At 33.7% G+C, this 14072-nt stretch overlaps 1 protein-coding gene across 1 annotated transcript in view; it reads right to left on the reverse strand.

The window, feature by feature from the left end:
* Nucleotides 1-14072, reverse strand: part of ARHGAP24 (Rho GTPase activating protein 24) — a 426381-nt gene that overhangs the window by 376431 nt on the left and 35878 nt on the right. The window lies entirely within an intron of this gene.

A 14072-nucleotide genomic window follows, 5' to 3' on the forward strand; every position in this document is an offset into this window, starting at 1 on the left:
AAGAAGACATAATAATTGTAAATACATGTAAAGCCAACATCAGAGCACCTAAATAAATAAAGCAAATGGTAAAAGAACTGAAGAGATAAATAGACAGCAATACAATAATCATAGAGGATTTCAGTACCCCACTATCAATAATGGGCAGATTATCCAGACAGAAAATCAGTGAGGAAACAGTAGATGTGAACACCATCACAGATAAAATGAACCTATCAGATAGATACAGAATATCCCATCCAACAGTAGCTGTATTCCTTCCATCCAACACCAACATATTCTTTTTCAAGCATGCATGGGACATTATCCACAATAGAATATATTAGCCTACAAATTGAGACAACAAATTTAAGAAGACTGAAATCATATCAAGTATGTTTTCCAGCTGCAATAATATGAAATTAGAAATCAATAACAGGAGAAATTTCAGAAAATTCACATACAGAAAAACTAAACAACATGCTCCTGAACAATCAATAGTCAAAGAAGAATTAAAATGGAAATTTAAAAATATCTTAAGACAACAAAAAAGGAGAAACAACAAACCAAAATTTATGGGATACAGCAAAAGAAGTTCTAAGCAAGAAGCAATAAACACCTACAAATAAAACTGGACTCCTATCTCTCACCATATACAAAAATTAACTCAAGATTGATTAATAACTAAAATGTAAGACCTCAAATTATAAGAATCCTTAAAGAAAACCTAGGAAAAACTCTTTTGGACACTGGCCTAGGCAAAGAATTTATGACTAAGTCCTGAAAAGCAAATGCAACACAAATGAAAGTTGACAATTAGAACCTAATTAAACTAAAGACCTTCTGCACAGCAGAATAAACTGTCAACAGAGTAGAAAGATAACCTACAGAATGGGAGAAAATATTTTCAAACTATACATCTGATAAAGGACTTATATCCATAAGCTATAAAGAATCTAAATAAATCAACAAGAAAAAAATAACTCCATTGAAAAGTAGGCAAAGGACGTGAACAGACACTTCTCAAAAGAAAACATACAAGTGGCCAACAACATATGAAAAAATGCTCAATGTTATTAATAATCAGAGAAATGCTAATTAAAACAATGAGATACCATCTCCCATCAGTCAAAATGGCTGTTATTAAAAAGTCAAAAAATAACAGATGTTGGCAAAGAGGTGAAGAAAAAAGAACATTTATACACTATTGGTGGGAATGTAAATTATTTCAGCCATTGTGGAAGGCAGTTTAGATAAATTCCTCAAGGAACTAAAAACAGGTATACTCTTTGACCCAGCAATTTCATTACTAGGTATCTACCAAAGAAAAAGAAGTCATTCCCCAAAAGACACTTGTACTAGTATGTTTATCACAGAACTATTCACAATAGCAGAGTCAACCTAGGTGCCCATCAGTGGTGGATTGGATGAAGAATATGTGGTATATAGACAACATGCAATACTACACAGCCACAAAAAAGAATGAAATCAGGTCCTTTGCAGTTACATAGATGTAGAAACCAATGTCTTAAGTGAATTAATGCAGAAACACAAAACCAAATACTGCATGTTCCCACTTCCAAGTGGGAGCTAAATATTGGGTACATACAGACACAAAGATGAAAACAATAGATACTAGGTACTTCAAAAGGAGAAAGAAAGGATTCAGAGAAAGGGTTGAAAAACTACCTATTGGGTACTATGCTCACGATCTGAGTGATAAGTTCAATAGAAGTCAAACGCTAGCATTATACAATACACCCATGTAACAAACTTGCCTATGTACCCCTTGAATCTAAAACTCAAAAATAAAAATAAAAAAGAAGAAACATCTCAAATAAGTAACCTAAGATTGTACCTTAATGAACTAGAAAAACAACTTAAGCCCAAAGTTTGTAGAAGATAGGAAATAATAATGATCAGAGCAGCAATAAATGAAATAGAGATAAGAAAAAAGTAGAAAAGATCAATGAAACTAAAAGTTGTTTTGCTGAAAAATCAGCAAAATTGACAAATCTTTAGCTAGAAAGATTCAATTAAGAAAAAAAGAGCAAACACTCAAAGGTATAAATAAAAGAAAATACATTACAACTGAAACCACAGAACTACAAAGGATCGTAAAAGACAACTATGAACAATTATACACCAAAAAAATGGATAACCTAGAAGGAATGGATGAATTTCCAGGAACATACAACCTATCAAGACTGAATCATGAAGAAATAGAAAAGCTGAACAGATCAATAATGAGTAAAGAGATTTAATAAGTAATAAAGTCTTCCATTAAAGAAAATCCCAGGACCTGATGGCTTCACTGCAAAATTCTACCAAACGTTTAAAGAAAAACTAATACCAATCTTGAAACTCTTTCAGAAAAACTGAAGAGGAGACAGTACTTCCAAATTCATATTATGAGGCCAGCATTACCCCGATACCAAAGCCAGAAAAGGATACACGTAAAGAATAAAAATCCAATATTCCTGATGAACGTAGATGCAAAAATTCACAACAAAGTACTATTAAGTGAAATTCAATCATACATTAAAAAGATCACACATCATGTCAAGTGGGATTTCTACCTGGCATTCAAGGATGGTCTGAAGTATGCAAAACAATAAATGTAATACATATATTAACAGAATGAAGTATTAATTATATGATCACTTCAATAGATGCAGAGAAGGCATTTTAAAAAAATAAGATCGCTTCATGATAATAAAAACTCTCAACAAATTAGGTATTACAACTAATAAATGAATTTAGTAAGTTGCAGGATACAAAATCAACATACAAGAATCAATAGTGTTTCTATACACTAGCAATAAACTACTGGAAAAGATAAATCAAGGAAGCAATCCCATTTACGATTGCATAAAAAATACTTAGGAATAAATTTAACCAAGGAGGTGAAATATCTGTATCCTGAAAACTGTAAAACACTGAAGAAATAAGTTGAAGATGACACAAATAAATGGAAAGATATTCTGTGTTTGTGGATTGGCAGAATTAAATGTCCTTACTACCAAAGCAATCCATAGAGCCAAAGCAATTCCTATCAAAATTTCAATGACTTTTTTTTTTTTTACAGAAATAGAAAAAAAATCCTAAAATTTATAAGGAATAATAAAAGACCCCAAATAGCCAAAGCAATCTTGAGCAAAAACAACCAAGCTAGACGTAGCATACTACCTAATCACAAAATAAACTACAAATATAGAGCAATCGAAACAACATGGTATCAGCATAAAAACAGACATATAGAACAATGGAACAAAATAGGGAGCCCAGAAATAAATGGATGCATTTCTAGTCAATTGGTATTTCACAAAGATGCCAAGCACACACAATGAGAAAAGGACAGTCTCTTAAATAAATGTTTTTTGGAAAAGTAAATATCTGAAAGCAGAGGAATTTAATTATACTCGCATCTTACACTATATACAAAAATTAACTCAAAATGAATTAAAGGCTTAAATTCAAGACCTGAAACTGTAAAACCACTAGAAGAAAACATAAGGGAAAAGCTCCATGACACTGGTTTGACAAAAACTTCTTAGATATGACACCAAAGCACAGGCAAGGGAAGCTAAAATAGACAAATGTGATTACATCAAATCATCAAATCAAAAAGCTTCTGTACTGCAAAGGAAACAATCAAGACAATTTACAGAATGGGAGAAAATATTTGCTAACCGTATATCTGATAAGGCGTTAATATCAAAAGCATAAGAAATTCAAACAACTCAAAGAAAGAAAACAAATTACTCAATTAAAAATGGGTAAAAACTTGAATAGACATTTCACATAGGAAGACAAACAAAATGGCCAACAAATATATGAAAAGTGCTCAACATCACCGGTCATCAGGGAAGTGCAAATCGAAACCACAATGAGATATCTTCTCATCCCAGTTAGAATGGCTTTTATCAAAAAGACAGATTATTAGTGTTGGCGAGGATGTGAAGAAAAAGAACACTTAAACACTATTGGTGAAAATGTAAATTACAGCCATTATGGGAACCAGTATGGGGGTTCCTCAAAAAACTAAAAAATAGAACTACTCTATGATCCAGCAACTCACTTTGGGGTACATATCCAATGGAAATGAAATGAGTAATCTTGAATAAATATCTGCACTCTCCTGTTCACAGCAGCATTATTCACAATAGCTAGGATATGGAATCAACCTGTGACCATCAACAGATGAATGAATAAAGAAAATGTGGTAAACATATACAATGCAATATTACTCAGCCTTTAAAAAGAGAGAAATAATGTAATTTGCCACAACATGAATGAATCTGACCCTAAGTGAGATATTCTAGGAACAGTAAGACAATACTACATGATCTCATCTATTTGTGAAAAATCTAAAGAAGTTGAAGTCATAGAAGTAGAGAATAGTAGGGCAATTGCCAGGGGCTGGGTGAGACAGGAAATGGGGAGATGTTGGTCAAGGGGTAGAAAGTTTCACTTAGGTAGGATGAATAAGTCCTGGAGATTTAATGTACAGCATGGATACTATAGTAAATAATAATGTATTACATCCTTGAAATTTGCAGAGAGGAGATCTTAAATGTTCTCACCACATATACACACACAAAGTCTATGTGAGGTGATGGATGTATTAATTAGCTTGATAGTGGTGATCACTTCACAGTGTCTACATATATCAAAAGACCACATTGTACACCTTAAGTATAAAATATACTATTTTTGTTTGTCAACTATACATCAATAAAGCTGGAAGCAAAAAAGGTACTCTTATACATCGCCAGTGGCAATGTAAATTGATAAAATTTCCACGGAAAAAATTCACAAATATCTACCACAATTAAAAATTATTTTCCACTCTCAGGAATTTATCTTACTGATATGTTACACATGTACAAAATTTTGCAGAAATATCATTTGTAGTGGCAGAATATTGGAAATCTAAATGCCCATCAATAGGGGCTAATCAAATAACAACAGTAGGTTGGAAATGTAAATGCCCATGAATATAGGCTAAATTGGTATACAACTGTATGTCTATATCGATAACTATACACAAATTCAAAAATATTTTTACTGGAAATAAAAACAAACTAAAGATTGAAATATATAGTGTGTAGCTTCTTCATAACAAAGAGGAACTATATATGTGCATGATTGCGTGTGCACTGAACATCTCTGGAAGGATACATAAGTAAGTAGTAACACGTATTTTTGCTGGGAGGGCAACTGGTGGCTGAGTAACAGAAGTAGGAAGGACATATTTCAATGTACACTCTTTTGAACATCTAAAAATGTTAAGTATATCAATATATCTTTATATAATATAGATATAAATATATAGGTATTTAAATACAAATATATAGATATATTCAACATATCTGCAATCCATATACATATTTATTTATGAATTATAGATATATTTAACATTTAAATATATTTAACATAAAGCTAACAAGTACCTATATTTAAATATATATTTACGTATATATTTATAATATATATACTTATTTATAACATATATATTATAAATATATATGTTAAATATATAGATACATGAAAACTGTTACGTTTTCCTACTACTTTGGTTATGTAAATAAATGCAAAGGTTTATTTCTTATAATCTGAGATTTAAAGAAAAAACTTTATTTATAAAAGGAAGCCGCTGGGCATGCTGGCTCACATCTGTAATCCCATGACTTTGGGAGGCCAAGGTGGGCGGATCATCCAAGGTCAGGAGTTCAAGACCAGCCTGGCCAACATGGTGAAACCCCATCTCTACTAAAAACACAAAAATTAGCCAGGCATGGTGGCGCACCCCTGTAATCCCAGCTACTCAGGAGGCTGGGGCACAAGAATAGCTTGAATCTGGGAAGCGGAGGTTCCAGTGAGCTGAGATCGTGCCACTGCACTCCAGCCTGGGCGACAGAATGAGACTCCATCTTAATAAAATAAAATAAAAGGAAGCAAAATACAAACAGCCAAAGGAGAGAGACTTTGTAAAACTAGGAATAAGAAATAAAAATATACACACACACACAAATACAAATAATACCTCTGTAACTTCTATTTTTCTAGACCTCATAATTTATACAAAATGAAGACAAACAAGATAATATTAGAATATTGACAGGCTTTAAATATTAGAAGTGTCTAAAATATTATAAATAAGAGTCATAAGATCATAAGTTATTAAAATTAATGTTTTCTTTCAAATGTCAGACATTGCAAAAATAATAATTTTAGTAAAGCCAGAATTGACAAATTCTTTGTAGGCTTTACTTAACTGCCTGTCAGTCATTCTGATCACAATATCAACTAATTGGAAATTCCAAGAAAGCTATTGCTCAGATAACTTCAAATCCTTTATTTTAAATATGCCTCTCAGCTGCTGGATTAATATAGTTTCATGCCTTTGGTTTTCAGGCTGGAAAATGAAACGAAGAAACCAATGATGTGGAAAAGGCATAGAGGTTTCTCTTCCCATAAAGGTAGCAGCTTGTGCTTATTAAAACTCTAAGTTCTCCAGTGTCTGATCTGCTTTGAGGCATGTAATTAAAATATTCCCTCTTCCAGCATCAGAGAAATATAAATACATAAACAAGCTGGCCTTTGTTCAAAACCAGCCAAAGATGCTGTCTTGGAATAGACACAATACTAATTAATTTTTCAGGATAAATAATATAAACAATACCCTAGTGACCACATGCTTTTGCAGAGTTGACACCCACTTCCCCAATGTTTACATGAGTTAGAAATGCTTATTGATTGAAAAACTAGGTTTCTTAAACTAAGATTTTCACTTATCCCTTGTGGGAAGGATTCACAATTCATACTACAGTCTGTATAACCACTGGTCCGCTCTCTGTGAGCTTATATTTGATTAATAATTTCATGATTACAACATAATTAATTATACATCATAGTTATATATTCTCAATTAATATTTTTCTTACCAAAAATAACATCCAGTAATTTTAAAGACATATATGAGCTACCATACGTGTCTCAAGTCAACCGAGAATTGTGGAGAAGATTCTGGCACCCAGGATGTATAAGCCAGTTGAGAAGCAACCCTTAGAAAATGGTACCCTGGTGAGACTTATTTATTTCTGCACAGGTAAGCTGAATATTAAATTACATTCATTATAGCTGAATATCAGTGAAGTCTCTCAGTGACTTTAATCACTGATAAAATTAATTTTATCTTTTGTTTAAACTAAGGGTTTAAACTAAGACATGACTTATAGATAAAAAGTATAGCAAAGTAAAATAAATACAATATATGTAATAAATCTTAGGTGAAAGAAAAGTAGGGTAGAAAAACAAAAAGGAAGATAGGAGAAGGTTAGTATACAAATTGCATGCACAAAATCTTGTGTGTTCAACCCAAATCAAGAGATAAATGTCTGGAAAATTTACTGTATCTATACAGCAAATATACACCTGCTATAAAGGAAAAACACACCCTTTTAAAATGAAATTGAAGAGAAATTTCTTCTGTGGGTCATCTTGAGAAAAACTGTAATGTCACAGACATTATATTTATATTAAATACAGTGACAAGTCAGTTTTCACAGACTTATTCTTACCTTTCTTGATATAGGCACATGAAACCAAGTCAAATCGCATTTCAATAAAAACAACGTAATGATGAGGAAGGAGGACAATTTATGAATAAATATTCATGTGACTCTGATGGCCTAGTTTAATCACAGGATCTATGAGCAATTTTAATAATGTCAGAGTTATATAGGATGATTAATATCCTAATATATGATATTATCAAAGGGAATTAATGTGATATTTAAGTATTTTTAAGGCATTGAAAATTCACCCTGGGCCATTATATAAATCATTTATTAATTCCAACTGATTACTAATTAAGATGGCTAAAATCATTAGGCTGGGTTCACCAGAGCCATTTAAATCCAACCTAATCAATGATAGGAAATATGGTCAATAATTAAAATATTTTTTCAATAGCTTTCTTTCAGACTCTAAATTCTAACAACAAATATTCATAAAAACTTTTAAGAGTCAACAAATGTAAAGCTTAAAGCAGCTATTATAATACATAGGGAATTATGTTCTTTTCTGTATGGGAGGTACATGTGGATACCCAAGGCAATTCCTCTAGATGCGATCTCTGACTTCTTTCCCTACTAAGCACTAAATATATATAAATATTTATTACAATTTAATTCTCACAATAACTTCAGGAAGTAGGTATCCTTTCCCCTATTGTACAAATAAAGAAACTGAGCCCAGAGAAATTACACAGATACCCAATGTCATACAACTAGTAAATAGTAGAGATCAGATGCCATCTCCATAGTTTCTATCACTCTATTTCAGCAGAATAAAGAAGACATTTCGGGGCATAATATTAATTTCTATTTTCTTCTTGGAGACTGTTTCATGAACAGTGATGACAGAGTTCTTCATGTTTGTGTCAATTTGATCACTATTTTTTGCCAATAAAGTTTTCTAAAGAAAAGGATTGCATGCTTAAAAACACAAAAGAAAATGAAAATTCAGATTTCTTATTCTAAGCTTGGCCCATTTGTCTTTTCTGTCTTCATTCCCTTTTGCTCTAAATGGATATCTCCTCAATTTCTCACAAGAAAAACAGTGAGGATAACTAGTTCTGAGAACTGGTACTGAGACTTGAGGTACTACTGTGCCAAAAACCTAATATATGTATCACTGGCTTTGGGTTATCAGGTGGTGACCATGAAGCTTCTTTCTAGGAGGCTAGAAAAATGAAGATCCATTTAATGTATTAGTAATATGTTTGGTAAAAAAAAATGCTGCCGTGATAATTTGGAGATAGAAAATATACTAGTAAACTTGTAAACTTAGGCAAGCAGGTTTCTGGATAGTATATTAAAAATGTGAGTAGGTTTCTGCTAGGTGTTTGGTAAGATTCCCCAAGAAATGGACAAACTCAGCAAAGAACTGACTGGTTTGCAAATAGAATTAAGAGGACATATGGCGATCCTAGAAATGTTGGGCTTTGCTGTGCAGGAAAATAAAATTGTTTCTCATTCTTAGCCTTGCCAGTCAGCAAAACATCAAATTAACGGATAATCTGCAGGCAAAAATTGAAGCATATATATGATGTACATATATGAGTGTGTGTGTATATATATATAATAATGCCTGACACCTAGGAGGCATTTAATAAATTTAAGACTTTCCTTTATAACAGGACAGGTTTCATGCAATGGAATATTATATAGCAGTTAAAATGAATGAACTACATCCTATATTAATCAACATGGATAAAATTCAAAAATATAATGCTGAGTGATGAAAGCAAACTATCAAAGAAGTCATGAACTGTTATATTTATTAAACTTTTAAAACATAAACTTAGTGTTGTTTATGGATATACATATATGTAAAGCTGTGCAAAGGTATACATTTGCACACACCAACTTCAGGATAGTCAACTGTAACTTAAAAAGGAAGGGATACTGAGCGCGGTGGCTCACGCATGTAATCCCAGCACTTTGGGAGGTTGAAGTGGGCAGATTGCTTGAGCCCCAGAGCTCAAGACCAGCCTGGGCAACATGGCAAAACCCTGCTTCTACAAAAAAATACAAAAATTAGCTGGGTGTGGTAGTGCATCTGTGGTCCCAGATACTCAGGAGGCTGAGGTGGGCGAATTGCCTGAGTCCAGGAGGTTATGGCTGCAGTGAGCCATGACTGTGCCAATGCACCAGCAGCCTGGGCGACGACACAGCGAGATTGCCAAAAAAAAAAAAAAGGAATGGAAAGGATAGGGCTTTAGCTGTTATCTATGTATCTGTAACATTTTATTTCTTTACAAAAATACTGTATGAAAAAGTATGGCAAAATGTTAATTCATTAAATGTGAGTGGTGGATACATGAGTATCCTCCAATTGGTTTATTCTTCTGAGTTTTTGAAACATTTCATAATTAAAACTAAAAATAATATTAAATAGAAATGAATAAAAAGCATTACTTTTAGTATACAGCTTTAGACTATTCATGGATGAAGAATAAGATAATATTTAAATATGAAATTAAGCATTTTGCTACTTGGATGCTTTTGCTATACACTGGTCTTAAGTGTGAGTGTGTGTGTGTGTGTGTGTGTGTGTGTGTGTGTGTAATATAATGAAAGAGAACCCAATTTATCCACATATTTGCCAGACTAGCCACCAAAGAAGAAATATTACCCTAATTATTTGCACCAGTTATTTTTAAAGGATTCCTTGCCAGCGCATGCTATCAATTACAATATAGCCACTGGTACTATACAGAACCTGGAGAAAAGTACAGGTCAAGTAGGGGATTATAATTAAATATCTGAATGAAGAAGGAAACAATGTGTTTGCCACAGAAAGACAGGTTAGAGTTTGAAAACAAGCAAGATGTACTCACATTTTTCTTGCCTAGTCCATCAAGTTTCAACAAGTAAGCAGTACATATTTTCATCAGACGTTTGCCATAGACTCAAAGGATCATCTCAATTTCCAGTCTTTCCCCATGTTTTCTAACAAAGGCTTATGTACCTGAATCATTTGCCTCATGAAAGGAAAGGATCAGGGTCATGGACAGAGGGGAAGTGGTGGGGACAGGGACTACTGTCAGACAGTGCAGGTAAAGAGCTAGTGATTTTTGTAGTGTTGACTAATAAATCCAAACTTTTCCATAAGCTGAAAATTTTTTAAAAAAGAAAATGCTAAACACAATTTCTAAAGCCCTAAAAAATTCAGACACTTTTTTAAAGCTGTCATTTTTGTTAAGTGGATAATTGTCATGGGATCCAGTTGAGATATGTGCTTTAATATTATGCAGTGCCTGTCATTTATCCAATGCTATGACAAAGGTGTTCCATGCATATGAGTTTATCCACACAATAACTTTAGGTTGGTCTATTTATTTGGAAGTTTACTGTTCAACTCCCTACATTTACAAGGTCACATTAGGAAGTGGAGGTTTTTTTTATAATATGAAATATTCACTTATCCACTAAACTATAACATTAGGCCTCCTTCCAAGATGCTTCCCAGTTTCACACGTAGCAGTAGCACATAACTGCAATTATAACTTGTTTCATATTAGATGAAAGTTATTTGTATAACTCTATATTTTTAAGATAAAAATCCTAATAAAACTTATTTTTTATTACTTATCATGAAATCAGGTTTCTCTTTCAAAATGGATTCATGTTTTCCTATTTCCAATTTTCTTTAACAATAAACATCCTCTCTTCTATTATGATCATGATTTTTAGATGAATAAATTGATACCAAAAGGCAGTTTTTCTTTATTTCTTTCGTATCTGTAGAAAACCACACCAAGAGCCTGGACAAATCCAGATCTAACTTACTTCAAGATTCATGCTTTTAACCATAATGCAGCCTAACTCTTCAAGCAAAAATGTAAGAGCCACCAAAATTGAGGCAATACTGTAGGAGGCCTGGAAAGACAATGAAGAGACAGTAAAAGGCTGTTGGTGAATGTGAATGGAAACTTTGTGAGTTACTAGCAAACACAAGACCTTTGAAACTGGGAACACTTGTTCACCATGGTAGCAAAAACTGCCACAAGTCAGAAATAAGTATGACACTTTTTCCCCACGAGGCTAGAAACCACCTTGAGATAATTTCTGATACAGTTTCAACTCAGCTTCACCCATTTCAGACCCTTTGCATTTTGTGTATTTCTGTTGGTGATTCTGAGTCAAATCTATTAAAATGTATTCATCTGGCTCAGTAAGGGTGCTTTCTTTTTGTTGTTGTTGTTTTTTGTTTTTTGTTTTTTGGGAGACGCAGTCTCACTCTGCAGCCCAGGCTGGAGTGCAGTGGCGCGATCTTGGCTCACTGCAAGCTCCACCTCCCAGGTTCACACCATTCTCCCGCCTCAGCCTCCCGAGTAGCTGGGACTACAGGCGCCCGCCACCACGCCCGGCTAATTTTTTTGTATTTTTAGTAGAGACGGGGTTTCACCATGTTAGCCAGGATGGTCTCGATCTACTGACCTAGTGATCCGCCCACCTCTGCCTGCCAAGGGTGCTTTCTAAGGAATACGTGCTTCATACCATGGTATTCAACATTACCTCTTCATTTCAACATACTAATGCCAAACACTCTGCTAGACCTGAGCAATAAGAAGTTGGCTCAGACTTAGTCTACACCCTCAGGGACCTCACACAAATAAACAAGTTCATTAAATTGTCTTATGCCCAGTCTTCACATAATCTAGAAATATCAGTTGTACAATAGTTAAAAATAGGGTAGTCTAATGAGGTGCAGTTTAATAGCATGTAAACTGGAAGTGCCATAATGCTAAGCAATAAAGGATCTCTTTTTCAGGTCATCAAAGTATTTCATTGTATATTTCAAAGTAACTATGAGAGAGAATTTTGAATATTTTTACAACAAAGAAATGATAAATGCTTGACATGATGGATATGCAAGATACCTTGCTGATTTAATCATTATACAATGTACATATCCATTAAAACATCACACTGTGTCCGATTAATATGTGCAATTATTATGTGTCAATTAAAAATGATCTAAAACTATAAAAAAATCTAACTTAGTCATGAAGGAATGCATGGAGTTGCTTTCCCAATTGTGATAATGGGAACAGCAGAGAAGGCACAAAAAACAAAGAAGCCCTTGTGTTAGAAAACAACTGAAGTCATTCCAGATTAATTAATAAAAATTTTATATGTATTATGCAAAACATATTAAAGGAAAATAAAATTGTCTTAAAAATCAGTAAATACTCAACTGATAGTGAACTTGAAACATTTTCAAAAGCAGTGATAAAAACTCAGCTCTGAAACAAAGTAACACTCCTATCCCAGAATATTCTGGGGGCACATAAAGGAGGATCAATTGGACAAGGACAGTGTAATGGAAGCATACATTCCAGAATAAAACAGAAACAACAGTATTGCTCCCCCTGGCTAATGATGTTCACTAATTTCTCAATGAAGAGAAAATTCAGTTGATGGCAATACCCAATATATTCTATTGTTCAGTTTACATTTAGCAAAATAGATAAGTTTATAGGAGTCCCATTTCAGAGCATATTTATTCAATCCTAATTAAATAATAGCAAATTTATCCTAGCACTTACTAGATACTAAGCATTTTAGAAACGTAATGTATTGAATCATCACAACCATCCTTTGCTGGAGGTAATACTCTTCTTCTTGTTTTACAGATGAGGAATCAGAGTCACAAAAAGGCTAAGAAGTTGAAGGTCACACAGGGAGTAGGTAGAGAGCCAGGATTCAAACCTAAGCAGCCTGTGCTATCTCTCTAACTAAAGAAAGTCCTCGAGTTTAATTATATTAATAAATTCATATTTAAAAACATTGAGTACTGGCTGGGCACGGTGGCTCACGCCTGTAATCCCAACACTTCGGGAGGCTGAGGCAGGCAGATTGCCTGAGGTCAGGAGTTTGAGACCAGTCTGGCCAACATGGTGAAACCCCGTCCCTACTAAAAATACAAAAAAATTAGCTGGGCATGGTGGCATACACCTGTAATCCCTGCTACTCAGGAGGCTGAGGCAGGGGAATTGCTTGAACTAGGGAGGTGGAGGTTGCAGTGAGCTGAGATCGTGCCACTGTACTCCAGCCTGGCAACAGAGGAGTCTCTGTTTCAAAAAAAAAAAAAAAAAACCAACCAAACAAACAAAAAAACATGGAGTACTACCAACCAGGTACTATATGAAGCGAAGGGCCACAGAGATGAATACTATTGTTTATGTGTTTCTTTGTAAATAATAAATACAATAAAGTCTCACAGAGACTAGGCTACATTTATAATGTCAGTGGACCACAAGGAAGTAGTGGTCAGCATGGAAACTGTTTGGCTGGTTGTCCTAACGGTTAACATTCAACTTGTTGCCTTTGTTGACAAAAATAGAGATGCATTAGGTAATTGGCATCCTTAAAAAATTCCATATTAGCAAACCGTATTTATGTGTGAAAGTCTTATATATTACAACAGCCTCCTTCTCTCCCTGTTTTATTCTTTTCCTCTTTTCTCTCCTGCCTTTCTTTTTCAATTCAATTCATATTTTTGAGCATACACTT

The sequence above is a fragment of the Hylobates moloch genome, unplaced genomic scaffold (assembly GCF_009828535.3).
Source record: "Hylobates moloch isolate HMO894 unplaced genomic scaffold, HMol_V3 SCAFFOLD_2, whole genome shotgun sequence".
NCBI lineage: Eukaryota > Metazoa > Chordata > Mammalia > Primates > Hylobatidae > Hylobates > Hylobates moloch.